This window comes from Meriones unguiculatus, chromosome 12 (assembly GCF_030254825.1).
Source record: "Meriones unguiculatus strain TT.TT164.6M chromosome 12, Bangor_MerUng_6.1, whole genome shotgun sequence".
Classification (NCBI taxonomy): domain Eukaryota; kingdom Metazoa; phylum Chordata; class Mammalia; order Rodentia; family Muridae; genus Meriones; species Meriones unguiculatus.
This window is the reverse complement of record NC_083360.1, coordinates 57,706,914-57,719,269: the sequence shown is the minus strand read 5'-3', so window position 1 is coordinate 57,719,269 and position 12,356 is coordinate 57,706,914.

Sequence of the window (12,356 nt, the reverse complement as noted above, 5' to 3'; positions counted from 1 at the left end):
AGCTACTGAGTTTATATCAGAGACAGTCCCTGTTCCCCTTACTAGGGATACCCACTTGGATACTGAGTTGCCATGGGCTACATCTGAGCAGGGATTCTAGGTTATACCCATTACTGGACCTTGATTGGAGTATCAGTCTCAGAAAATGCCCCTGAGCCCAGATATTTTGGTTCTGTTGCTCTCCTTGCTCCCCAGGTCTTATCACTTTTGCTTTTTAAAAAGTATTTACACTTCCATAAATAGTTCATAGTTTTACTTTATTATTTTAATTTTATATTAGTTTATTTACATAATGTCCCGAGGGTGCCCCCTCTCTTCCCTCCTCCCAGTACTTCCACTCTCCCTCCTCCCAGTACCCCCACTCCCCTTCCTTCTCTCTTCCACTCTCCCTTTCCCCCAGGAAATGAAAGACCCCCATTCCCTCCATATTAACCTTCCCAAGCACATCAGTCATATCGAGACTGCAAATATCTTCATTTCTTGAAGCCAGGCAAGGCAGCCCTGCCAGAAAGAAGTGATCTAAAAGGAGGCAATAGAGTCCATGTTAAAAACACACACCTTCAACTAAACAGTACCCCATATGAAGATCAGATCACCCTTCTCCTACATGTGTGCAAGGGTTCTAGGTTCAAATACTGCATGCTTCTTAGTTGATGCCTCAGTCTCTGAAAGCCCCCATGTGACTGGGTCAGTTGTCTCTGTTTGTCTTCTTCTTCTTCTTTTTAATGCAAAATTAAAACATTTGCATTTATACTTAATTTTTATATAATTATATACAACTACATCATTTTTTTCTTCCCTCTTCTTCTTCTCATCTCCCTATTGCTCCCCAAATTTATTTAAAATTTGTTTCCTCTTATTATTTTTCTTTTATTTTTGATATTGTATTTTTTGTTGATTACACTTTATTCACTTTGTATCCCCCCATAAACCCATCCCTCCTCCCCTGCAGATCCCACCCTCCCTCACCCTTCTACAGGCATGCCCCTCCCAAAGTCCACTGATAGGGGAGGTCCTCCTCTCCTTCCTTCTGATCTTAGTCTATCAGATCACATGAGGAGTGGCTGCATTGTCAACTTCTGTGGCCAAGTAAGGCTGCTCTTCCCTCAGGGGAAGGTGATCAAAGAGCAGGCCAATCAGATTGTGCCAGACGCAGTCCCTGTTCCCATTACTATGTAACCCACTTAGACACAAAAATGCCATAGACTACATCTGTGCAGGGGTTCTAGGTTATCTCCATGCCTGGTACTTGGTTAGAGTATGTGTCTCTGGGAAGACACCTGTGTTCTAATTTTCTGGTTCTGTTGCTCTCCTTGTGGGGTTCCTGTCCTCTCCAGATCTTACTATTTCTCACTTCTTACATAAAATTCCATGCAATCTGCCCAACAGTTGGCCATAAGTCTCAGCGTCTGCTTTGATAGTCTGCAGGGCAGAGGCTTTCAGAGGCCCTCTGTGGCAGGTTCCTAGGTTGTTTCATGTTTTCTTCTTCTTCTGATGTCCATCCTCTTTGCCTTTCAGGATGGGGATTGAGCGTTTTAGCCAGGGTCCTCTCTCTTGCATAGTTTCTTTAGATGTACAGATTTTAGTAGTTATGGACACCTAATCTTTGACAAAATGCTAAAACCACACAATGGAATAAAGATAGCATCTTCAACAAATGTTGCTGGTCTAACTGGAATTCTACATGTAGTAAAATGCAAATAGATCGATACTTATCACCCTACACAAAACTAAAGTCCAAGAGGATCAAAGACCTCAAAAAAAAAAAAAAAAAAAAAAAAAAAAAAAAAACAGACACATTAAATCGGCTTGAAAAAAAAGTGGGGAATACCCTTGAACTCATTGGCACAGGAGACAACTTCCTGAACAGAATACCAACAACACAGGCTCTAAGAGCAACAATCAATAAATGGGACCTCATGAAACTGAAAAGCTTTTGTAAATCAAAGGCCACCATCATCAAAACAAAACGACTGCCTACAGATTGGGAAAGTATCTTCACCAACCCTTTATCTGACAGAGGACTAATATCGTTTATATATAAAGAACTAAAGAAGCTGAAAAGTAGCAAACCAAGTAATCCAATTAAAAAATGGAGAACAGAGCTAAACAGAGAACTTTCTGTAGAGGAATATCGAATGGCAGAGAAGCACCTAAAGAAATGCTCAATCTCATTAGCCATTAAGAAAATGCAAATCAAAACGAACATATGATTTCACCTTACACCCATCACAATGGCTAAGATGAAAAACTCAAGTAACAACACATGCTGGAAAGGTTGTGGCGAAAGGGGAACCCTTCTCCACTGCTGGTGGGAATGTAAACTGTACAGCCACTCTGGAAATCAATCTGGCGCTTTCTCAGACAACTAGGAATAGCGCTTCCTCAAGATCCAGCCATACCATTCCTAGGCATATACCCAAAAGAGGCTCAAGTACACAAAAAGGACATTTGCTCAACCATGTTTGTAGCAGCTTTATTTGTAATATCCAGAAGCTGGAAACAACCCAGATGCCCCTCAACTGAAGAATGGATGCAGAAATTGTGGTACATCTACACAATGGAATATTACTCAGCAATGAAAAATAAGGAAATCATGAAATTTGCAGGTAAATCGTGGGACCTGGAAAGGATCATCCTGAGTGAGTTGTCCCAGAAGCAGAAAGACACACACAGTATATACTCACTCATATAGACATATAACATAGGATAAACCTATTAAAATCTGTTGGTCTTCTTGTGAGTTTCCTGTTTCTCCAGGTCCTTCCATCTCTCCCTCAATGCTTCCACATGACGCCCCAGAGCTCTGACCTATGCATGGCTGCATGTCCCAGCATCTGTCTCAATCTGCTGTTGGCTGGAGCCTCCCATACTAAAGTAAAGTTAGGCTCCTGTTTTCAAGCATAACAGGTGTTGGTTCTCTAACATGTGGTGGGTCTCAGGTTGGGCCAATTATTATATGGACATTCCCTCTATGTTCCCTCTTTATCCCTACGCTTCATGTTGTCAAGGGAATTTTTGGTTCACAGTTTTTGTCGGTCTTCATGCCCTACTCTGTTAGAGGTCTCAGCTAGTGTCACAGACATGTCCTCCAGGAGCCTACCCTGTCACCCAGCTTGACAAAGAGATGTCTGTCTTCAGTTTCCCTTCTTGTTCCTAGTCTTCTCACCTGCAACCTCAGTTCTCCTGACATCTCATCCCTACCCTTGTTTCCCTCCCCATTCCATCTCCTGCCCATTTCCCTCTCTTCATCTACTTCTGTTGTCTATTCTATTTTCTCTTCTTATTGACAATCCAGCACCCTCCTTTGAGCCTTCATTACTTAGCTTCTTTGGGTCAGTGGATTTTAGAATGGTTATCCTGTACTAAAGTTCTAATAACAGCTCATAAGTGAGTATAGACCATTTGTGGCTTCATGGGTCCGGTTACCTAACTTAGGATGATCTTTTCTAGTTCCACCTATTTGTCTGAAAGTTTGATGATTGATTTCTATGCCAATACCATGCAGTTTTTAATACTATTGCTCTATAATATAGCTTGAGATCAGGGAATGTTGATATCAAAGAAGTTTTTTATTGTACAAAATTGTTTTGACTATCCTGGGTCTTTTATTTTTCTATATGAAGTTAATGGTTGTTCTTTCTAGGTCTGTAAAGAATTGCATTGGAATTTTGGTAGGAATTACATTGTATCTGTAGATGGCTTTTCTCAGGATGGCCATTTTTACTATGCTAATCCTACTGATCCACAAACATGGGAGCTCTTCAAATCTTCTGAAATATTCTTCAATTTCTTTCTTTAAAGACTTGAAGGTCTTTTCATACAGGTCTTTCACTTGGTTGGTTAGAGTTACACCAAGATATTTTATTTTATTTGTTGCTATTGTGAAGGCTGTTGTTTCATAAATTTCTTTCTCAGTCCTTTTGTCGCTTGTATAAAGAGGGCTACTGACTTTTTTTTAGTTAATTTTGTGTCCAGACACTTTGCTGAATGTGTTTATCAGCCATAAGAGTTCTCTCGTTGAATCATAGGGGAGACTTTTGTATACTATCATATAATTTATGAATAGTAATACTTTGACTTCTTTTCCTCCAATTTCTATCGCCTTGATCTCCTTTACTTGTTTCATTGTTCTAGTTACAACTTCAAGAACTATACTGAAGAGATATGGTGAGAATGGGCAGCGTTGTCTTCTTCCTGGTTTTAGCAGCAATGATTTAACTTTTTCTCCATTTAACTTGATGTAGGCTATTGGCTTGCTGTATATTTCATTTATCATGTTTAGGTTATGTGCCTTGGACCCCTTATCTCTATAAGACTTTAAGCATGAACTGGTATTGGATTTTGTTAAAAGCCTATTCAGCATCTAATGAGATGATCATGTGTTTTATTTATATTTTTCAGTTTATTTACATGGTGGATTTTGTTGATGGATTTTCATATGCTGAACCATCTCTCCATTCCTTGGATGAAGTTTATTTGATCATGGATGATATTTTTGATATGTTCTTGGATTTGGTTTGCAAGTATTTTATTGAGTATTTTTGCATCAATCCTCATAAGGTAGATTGGTCTGAAATTCTCATTCTTTGTTGGGACTTTATGTAGTTTAGCTACCAGGGTAACTGTGGCCTCATAGAATGAGATTGGCAATGTTACCTTTGTTTCCATTTTGTGGAACAGTTTGAGAAGTATTGATATTAGTCCTTCTTTCAAAGTCAGGTAGAATTCTGTATTAAAACCATTTGCCCACAGCTCTTTTTGGTTGTGAGGCTTTTGATGACTGCTTCTATTTCCTTGGGGGTTTTAGTTTATTTAACTTGCTAACTTGATCTGATGTAACTGTGGTAAGTGGTATCTATCAAGAAAATAATCCATTTCATTTTGATTTTCCAATTTTGTGGCATTAAATGATCATACATTAAAATTGAGACATCATCTTAGTTAGATTTCCTCACTGACTGTTGTTATATCCCACTTTTTACTTCTGATTTTATTAATTTTATTAATTTGGATACTCGCCCTTTGTGTCAGTTTGATTAAAGGCTTGTCTGTCTATCTTCTGATATTCATAGGAAAGAAGCTCTTAGTTTTATTACTCTTTGTATTGTTCTCTTTGTTTCTAGGTTATTTATTTCAGCCCTGAGTTTGATTATTTCCTGTAATCAACTCCTCATTTGTATGTTTGTTTCCTTTTTTAGACCTTTCAGGTGAACTATTAAGTTCCTAATATGACCTCTCTCTCTATTTTTTTTTATGAAGGCACTTAATGCTATGAAATTTCCTGCAGTGCTTTCATTGTGTCCCATAAATTTGGGTATGCTCTGCCTTCATTTTTATTAAATTCTATAAAGTTTTTTTTTTTCTTTTTTCAATGCAGTTTATTCAGGAACCTTGAACAATCATCTGACCCTGGGGAAAGCCAGCCCACAGCTTAAATAGCCTCTGGGTAGCCAACCCTAGCATGCCACGTGGGCAATGCAGATGGTCCACATACATGGAAGCAAGCCAGATCCTCAGCCTTAGCCAAATGTGGAGTTGTTTGTGACAGAGAGCACTCACCATCGGGAAGATGGAAGGCAGAAACCAGCTCCATCTTTAAGGCACAGCATTACACAGCTCTCTACAGTTCCCCCTTTTTGTTTTAGATGCATCAGGCAAGAGTAGAGGTTTGATCTCTGATATTAGAAATAAATTGGGACTTTGTACTGATGTTCATTTAGGTGTCATCCACCCAAAGAGCATCAGACCCGTCTGATAACTTTTTCTCAGAGGCGGGACCTGGGGCATCAACCCGCATGCAATCAGACATGCTCTTCTCTGGGTCCAAAGCGGCTGACCCTGAGTGCAGTGCTTAGCCTCGCATCCTGAGCATTACATTTTAGCTTTTTATGTTAGCCAACCATGCTTGGGGAGACTGTCCTGCTTCAATGGCTGTAAAGGCCTGAATGGTCATGGCTGCATTACGCTGTTATGAGACTCTAATCTAGCATATATACCACAGGCAAACAAAGGAGACCAAGACCAGAAGGCCTGCTAATGCTCCCATGCCCACCCATTCCTTCAGATGATTCATGGCTGCAGCAATCCATGATGATAATCCTGTGGCTAGTCCTGTGTCCACTCTGGTAGAATTTACCATGACAATGGCCACTCTCAGCTGCTCCATCGTAGTATTGAATTCTCCACTCCAATTACCTAAAATATAACTGGACAATTGTTTAGACAGATTTGCAGCACAGGGAAAATTCTCATGATGTATGCTAGTGACTCAAAGTCCAGCATACTTTCATTGACAGCCAAGTTGAGCGATTTACCATAGGGTATCAATTTGCTCCTGCACGAGGTCAATCCTCTGATTGAACACCATCAAGCCTCCTTTTATTTGAGCATTCATTCCTTTCTGTACATTTAATGCATGAGCTACATTGGCTAAATGGTTACTCAGGGTCTGAGCAGTCTGCACAGTATGACTCCTGGCTAATGCTCCGGTGGTAGCTCCAACAGCCGCCAATGAGATGGCAGTAACAATGGCAGCTGTAATTCCAAGATCCCTTTTCTGTCTGAAGAGAGTCATAGTGTGAGGGGCATCAATGGGCAAAGGCACCCAGCGAGGCATGCAAGTAACCAGGGCATACCTAAATTCACTAGCATTCTAGCATTGGGCAAAAAAGCAAGTATCATTACCACAATTACTTGGCTCTATCTGGTTAATAATGAATAAAAATGGGGGATATAAACAAACAGGTGTGGGCTTATAGGAAATATTATGAGAAGCCTTAACCCCTTTCTTTGGAACATCCTGCATCAGTTCTAGAACTAGCAGTGGTGGTGTCCGAGGTCTGAGTAGGTTCAGGAGACTATTGCCCCCAGGGGCGAGACCTGCTCCATGTAAATTGACTAACTCCATGTTTTCCTCCACTTTTGAAAGTCATTTAAGGTTCTTAAATTATTTTCTTTTCCCTTTTTTTTTTAAAGTTTTTCATCAGTTACACTTTATTCATTCTGCATCCCCTCATAAGTCCCTCCCTCCCCTCCCAATCCCACCCTCCCTCCTCCCTCTGCATGCATGCCACTCTCCAAGTCCACTGATAGGGGAGGTTCTCCTCTCCTTTCTGATCTTAGTCCATCAGTTCACATCAAAAGTGGCTGCATTGCCCTCTACTATGGCCTGGTAAGGGTGCTCCCCCCCTCCGAGTGGGAGGTGATCAAAGAGCAGGCCAATCAGATTATGTCAGAGGCAATCCCTCTTCACATTACTATGTAACCCACTTGGACTCTGAACTGCCCTGGGCTACATCTGTGCAGGGGTTCTGGGTTATCTCTATGAATAGTCCTTGGTTGGAGTATGAGTCTCTGGGAAGTTCCCTGTGTTCAAATTTTCTTGTTCTGATGCTCTCCTTATGGAGACCCTGTCCTCTCCAGCTCTTACTATTTCCCAGTTCTTACATAAAATTACATTCAGTCTGCCCAGCAGTTGACCATCAGGCTCAGCATCTGCTTTGATAGTCTGTAGGGCAGAGGCTTTCAGAGGCCCTCTGTGGTAGGTTCCTAGGTTGTTTCCTGTTTTCTTCTTCTTCTGATGTCCATCCTCTTTGCCTTTCAGGATGGGGATTGGACATTATAGTTAGGGTCCTCTCTCTTGCTTAGTTTCTTTAGATGCACAGGTTTTAGTGGGTTTGTCCTATGTTGTATGTCTATATGAGTGAGTATATACCATGTGTGTCTTTTTGCTTCTAGGACAACTCACTCAGGATGATCCTTTCCAGATGCCACCATTTATCTGCAAATTTCATGATTTCCTTATTTTTCATTGCTGAGTAATATTCCATTGTGTAGATGTACCACAATTTCTGCATCCATTCTTCAGTTGAGGGGCATCTGGGTTGTTTCCAGCTTCTGGCTATTACAAATAAAGCAGCTACAAACATGGTTGAGCAAATGTCCTTTTCGTGTACTTGAGCCTCTTTTGGATATATGCCTAGGAGTGGTATGGCTGGATCTTGGGGAAGCACTATTCCTAGTTGTCTGAGAAAACGCCAGATGGATTTCCAGAGTGGTTGTACCAGTTTACATTCCCAACAGCAGTGGAGAGGGGTTCCTCTTTCTCCACAACCTCTCCAGCATGTGTTGTCATTTGAGTTTTTGATCTTGGCCATTCTCATGGGTGTAAGGTGAAATATCAGGGTTGTTTTGATTTGCATTTCCCTAATGGCTAGTGAGGTTGAGCAATTCTTTAAGTGCTTCCCTGCCATTCGGTATTCCTCTACAGAGAATTCTCTGTTTAGCTCTGTTCCCCATTTTTTAAGTGGGTTACTTGGTTTGCTGCTTTTCAGCTTTTTTAGTTCTTTATATATACTTGATATGAGTCCTCTGTCAGATAAAGGTTTGGTGAAGATTATTTGCCAATCTGTAGGTGGTCGCTTCGTTTTGATGACGGTGTCCTTTGCTTGGACTTCAGTTTTGTGCAGGGTGATAAGTATGGATCTATTTTCATTTTTCTACATATAGACATCCAGTTGGACCAGCACCATTTGTTGAAGATGCTGTCTCTTTTCCATTGTATGGATTTGGCGTCTTTGTCAAATATCACGTGTCCATAAGTGTGTTGGTATATTTCTGGGTCCTCTGTTCGGTTCCATTGATCCAGCATTCTGTTTCTATGCCAGTACCATTCAGTTTTTAAAACTGTTGCTCTATAGTACAACTTAAGATCATGGATAGAGATACCTCCGGAAGATCTTTTATTGTAGAGGATTGTTTTAGCAATTCTGGGTTTCTTGTTATTCCATATGAAGTTGAGAATTTTTCTTTCCAGGTCTGTAAAGAATTGTGTTGGCAATTTGATGGGCATTGCATTGAATCTGTAGATTGCTTTTGCTAAGATGGCCATTTTTACTATGTTAATCCTACCAAGCCATGAGCATGGGAGATCTTTCCATCTTCTCATATCTTCTTCTAGTTCTTTCTTCAGAGATTTGATATTTTTTCATACAAGTCTTTGACTTCCTTGGTTAGGGTTACTCCGAGGTACTTTATGTCATTTGTGGCTATTGTGAAGGGTGTTGTTTCCCTAATTTCTTTCTCAGCCCTTTTGTCTTTTGTATACAGGAGGGCTACTGATTTTTTTGAGTTAATTTTGTATCCTGCCACTTTGCTGAAGGTGTTTATCAGCTGTAGGAGTTCCCTGGTAGAGTTTTTGGGGTCACTCACGTATACTATCATATCATCTGCAAATAGTGATAATTTGACTTCTTCCTTTCCAATTTGTATCCCCTTGATCTCCTTCAACTGTCTTATTGCTCTAGCAAGGACTTCCAGAACTATGTTGAAGAGATATGGAGAGAGTGAGCAGCCTTGTCTTGTCCCTGATTTCAGTGGGATTGTTTTAAGTTTCTCTCCATTCAGTTTGATGTTGGCTATAGGTTTGCTGTATATTGCCTTTACTATGTTTGTATATGTGCCTTATATCCCTGATCTCTAATACTTTAAACCTGAATGGATGTTGGATTTTGTCAAAGGCTTTTTCAGCATCTAGGGAGATTATCATGTGGTTTTTTTCTTTCAGTTTGTTAATATGGTGGATCACATTGATGGATTTCCGTATATTGAACCACCCCTGCATACCTGGGATGAAGCCTACTTGGTCATAGTGGATAATATCTTTGATGTGTTCTTGGATTCGGTTTGCAAGTATTTTATTAAGTATTTTTGCATCAATGTTCATAAGGGAGATTGGCTGGAAATTCTCTTTCTTTGTTGAGTCTTTGTGAGGTTTAGGTACCAAGGTGACTGTGGCTTCATAGAATGAATTTGGTAATATTCCTTCTGTTTCTATTTTGTGGAATAGTTTGAAGAGAATTGGTGTTAGCTCTTCTTTGAAGGTCTGGTAGAATTCTGCGCTGAAGCCATCTGGTCCTGGGCTTTTTTTGGATGGGAGACTTTTGATGACCGCTTCTATTTCTTTGGGGGATATAGGTCTATTTAGTTGATTTACCTGGTCCTGGTTCAGCTTTGGTAAGTCAAATCGATCAAGAAAATTGTCCATTTCATTTAGATTTTCAAATTTTATGGCATATAGACTTTTGAAGTAAGTCCTAATGATTGTTTGGATTTCCTCAGTGTCTGTAGTTATATCCCCCTTTTCATTTCTGATTTTGTTGATTTGGGTGGTGTCTCTCTGCCTTTTAGTTAGCCTGGCTAAGGGTTTGTCGATCTTGTTGATTTTCTCAAAGAACCAGCTCTTGGTTTCATTGATTCTTTGAATTGTTTTATTTGTTTCCAATTGTTTGATTTCAGCCCTGAGTTTGATTATTTCCAGCCGTCTACTCCTTCTTGGTGTGTCTGCTTCTTCTTTTTCTAGGGTTTTTAAGTGAGCCATTAGGGTGCTTGAATGAGCTGTCTCGAATTTCTTCTTGAAGGCACTTAGTGCTATGAACTTTCCTCTTAGCCCTGCTTTCATTGTGTCCCACAAGTTGGGGTATGTTGTGTCTTCATTTTCATTGATTTCTAGAAAAACTTTAATTTCTTTCTTTATTTCTTCCCTGACCCAGCTGTCATTTAGTAACAAGTTGTTCAGTTTCCATGTATGTGTAGGCTTTTTGTTATTTCTGTTATTGTTGAGGTCCAGCTTTATTCCATGGTGATCAGACAAGATATATGGGATTATTTCAATCTTCTTGTATCTGTTGAGGCTCGCTTTGTGACCCACTATGTGGTCTATTTTGGAGAAGGTTCCATGAGGTGCTGAGAAGAAGGTAAATTCTTTTGTGTTTGGGTGTAAAGTTCTGTAAATGTCTGTTAGGTCCATTTGATTCATGACCTCTGTCAGAGACATTGTTTCTTTGTTTAATTTCTGTTTGGTTGACCTGTCCTTTGTTGAGAGTGGGGTGTTGAAGTCTCCCACTATTAATGTGTGGGGATCTATATGTGCTTTAAATTTTATCAATGTTTCTTTCACAAATGTCGGTGCCCTTGTATTTGGGGCATAGATGTTCAGGATTGTGATGTCTTCCTGGTGGAATTTTCCCTTGATGAGTATGAAGTGTCCTTCCCCATCTCTTTTGATTAATTTTGGTTGAAAGTCTATTTTATCAGATATTAGAATGGCTACTCCTGCTTGCTTCTTGGGTCCGTTTGCTTGGAAAGTCGTCTTCCAACCCTTTACCCTCAGGTAATGTCTATCTTTGTGTCTTAGGTGTGTTTCTTGTATGCAACAGATTGCTGGGTTTTGTTTACGTATCCATTCTGTTAATCTGTGTCTTTTTATTGGAGAGTTGAGTCCATTGATGTTGAGAGAGATTAATGACCAGTGGCTGTTAGATCTCTTGATTTTGATGTTGGCTGTGGTCATCAGGTTGTGTGCTTGGTTGCTTTTTGTTTTACTGAAGTGAGGTTATTTATTTCCTGTGTTTTCTTGAATGTAGCTAGCTTTCTTGGGTTTTATTTTCCCTTCCAGTGTCTTCTGTAATGCTGGATTTGTTTGTAGGTATTGTTGAAATTTGTTTTTGTCATTGAATATCTTGTTTTCTCCATCTATGAGGACTGAGAGTTTTGCTGGGTATAGTAGCCTGGGCTGACATCTGTGTTCTCTTAGGGTCTGCATGATATCTGTCCAGGCCCTTCTGGCTTTCATAGTCTCTGTTGAAAAGTCAGGTGTGATTCTAATGGGTTTGCCATTATATGTTACTTGGCCTTTTTCCCTTGCAGCTTTTAGTATTTTTTCTTTGTTCTGTATACTTACTGTTTTGATTATTATGTGGCGGGAGGATTTTCTTTTCTGGTCAAATTTGCTGGGTGTTCTGTAGGCCTCATGTATTCTAATTGGCCTCTCCTTTAGCTTGGGGAAATTTTCTTCAATGATTTTGTTGAAAATATTTTCTGGGCCTTGGAGAAGGGAGTCTTCTTTTTCTTCTATACCTATTATTCTTAGGTTTTGTCTTTTCATATTGTCTTGCATTTCTTGGACGGTCTGTGTCAGGAATTTTTCAGATTTAACATTTTCTTTGACAGATACATCGATTTCTTCCATTGTATCTTCTACACCTGAGATTCTTTCTTCCATCTCTTGTAGTCTGTTGGTTATGCTTACCTCTGTAGTTCCTGTTTTCTTCCCTAGATTCTTCCTTTCCATTATTTCTTCCATTTGTGTTTTCTTTAATTTTTCCAATTCTATCTTCAGGTCTTGAGTTGTTTTGTTTACTTCCTTCACCTGTCTGATTGTACTTTCCTGTTTTTCTTTTAGTTCCTTCAACTCTGTTTCTTTCATTTCATTCAGTGTTTTAAGCATTTCCTTTCTAAAGGCCATAAACTGTTTGGCTGCAGCTTCCTCTATTTCTTTACGGATGGCAATATTC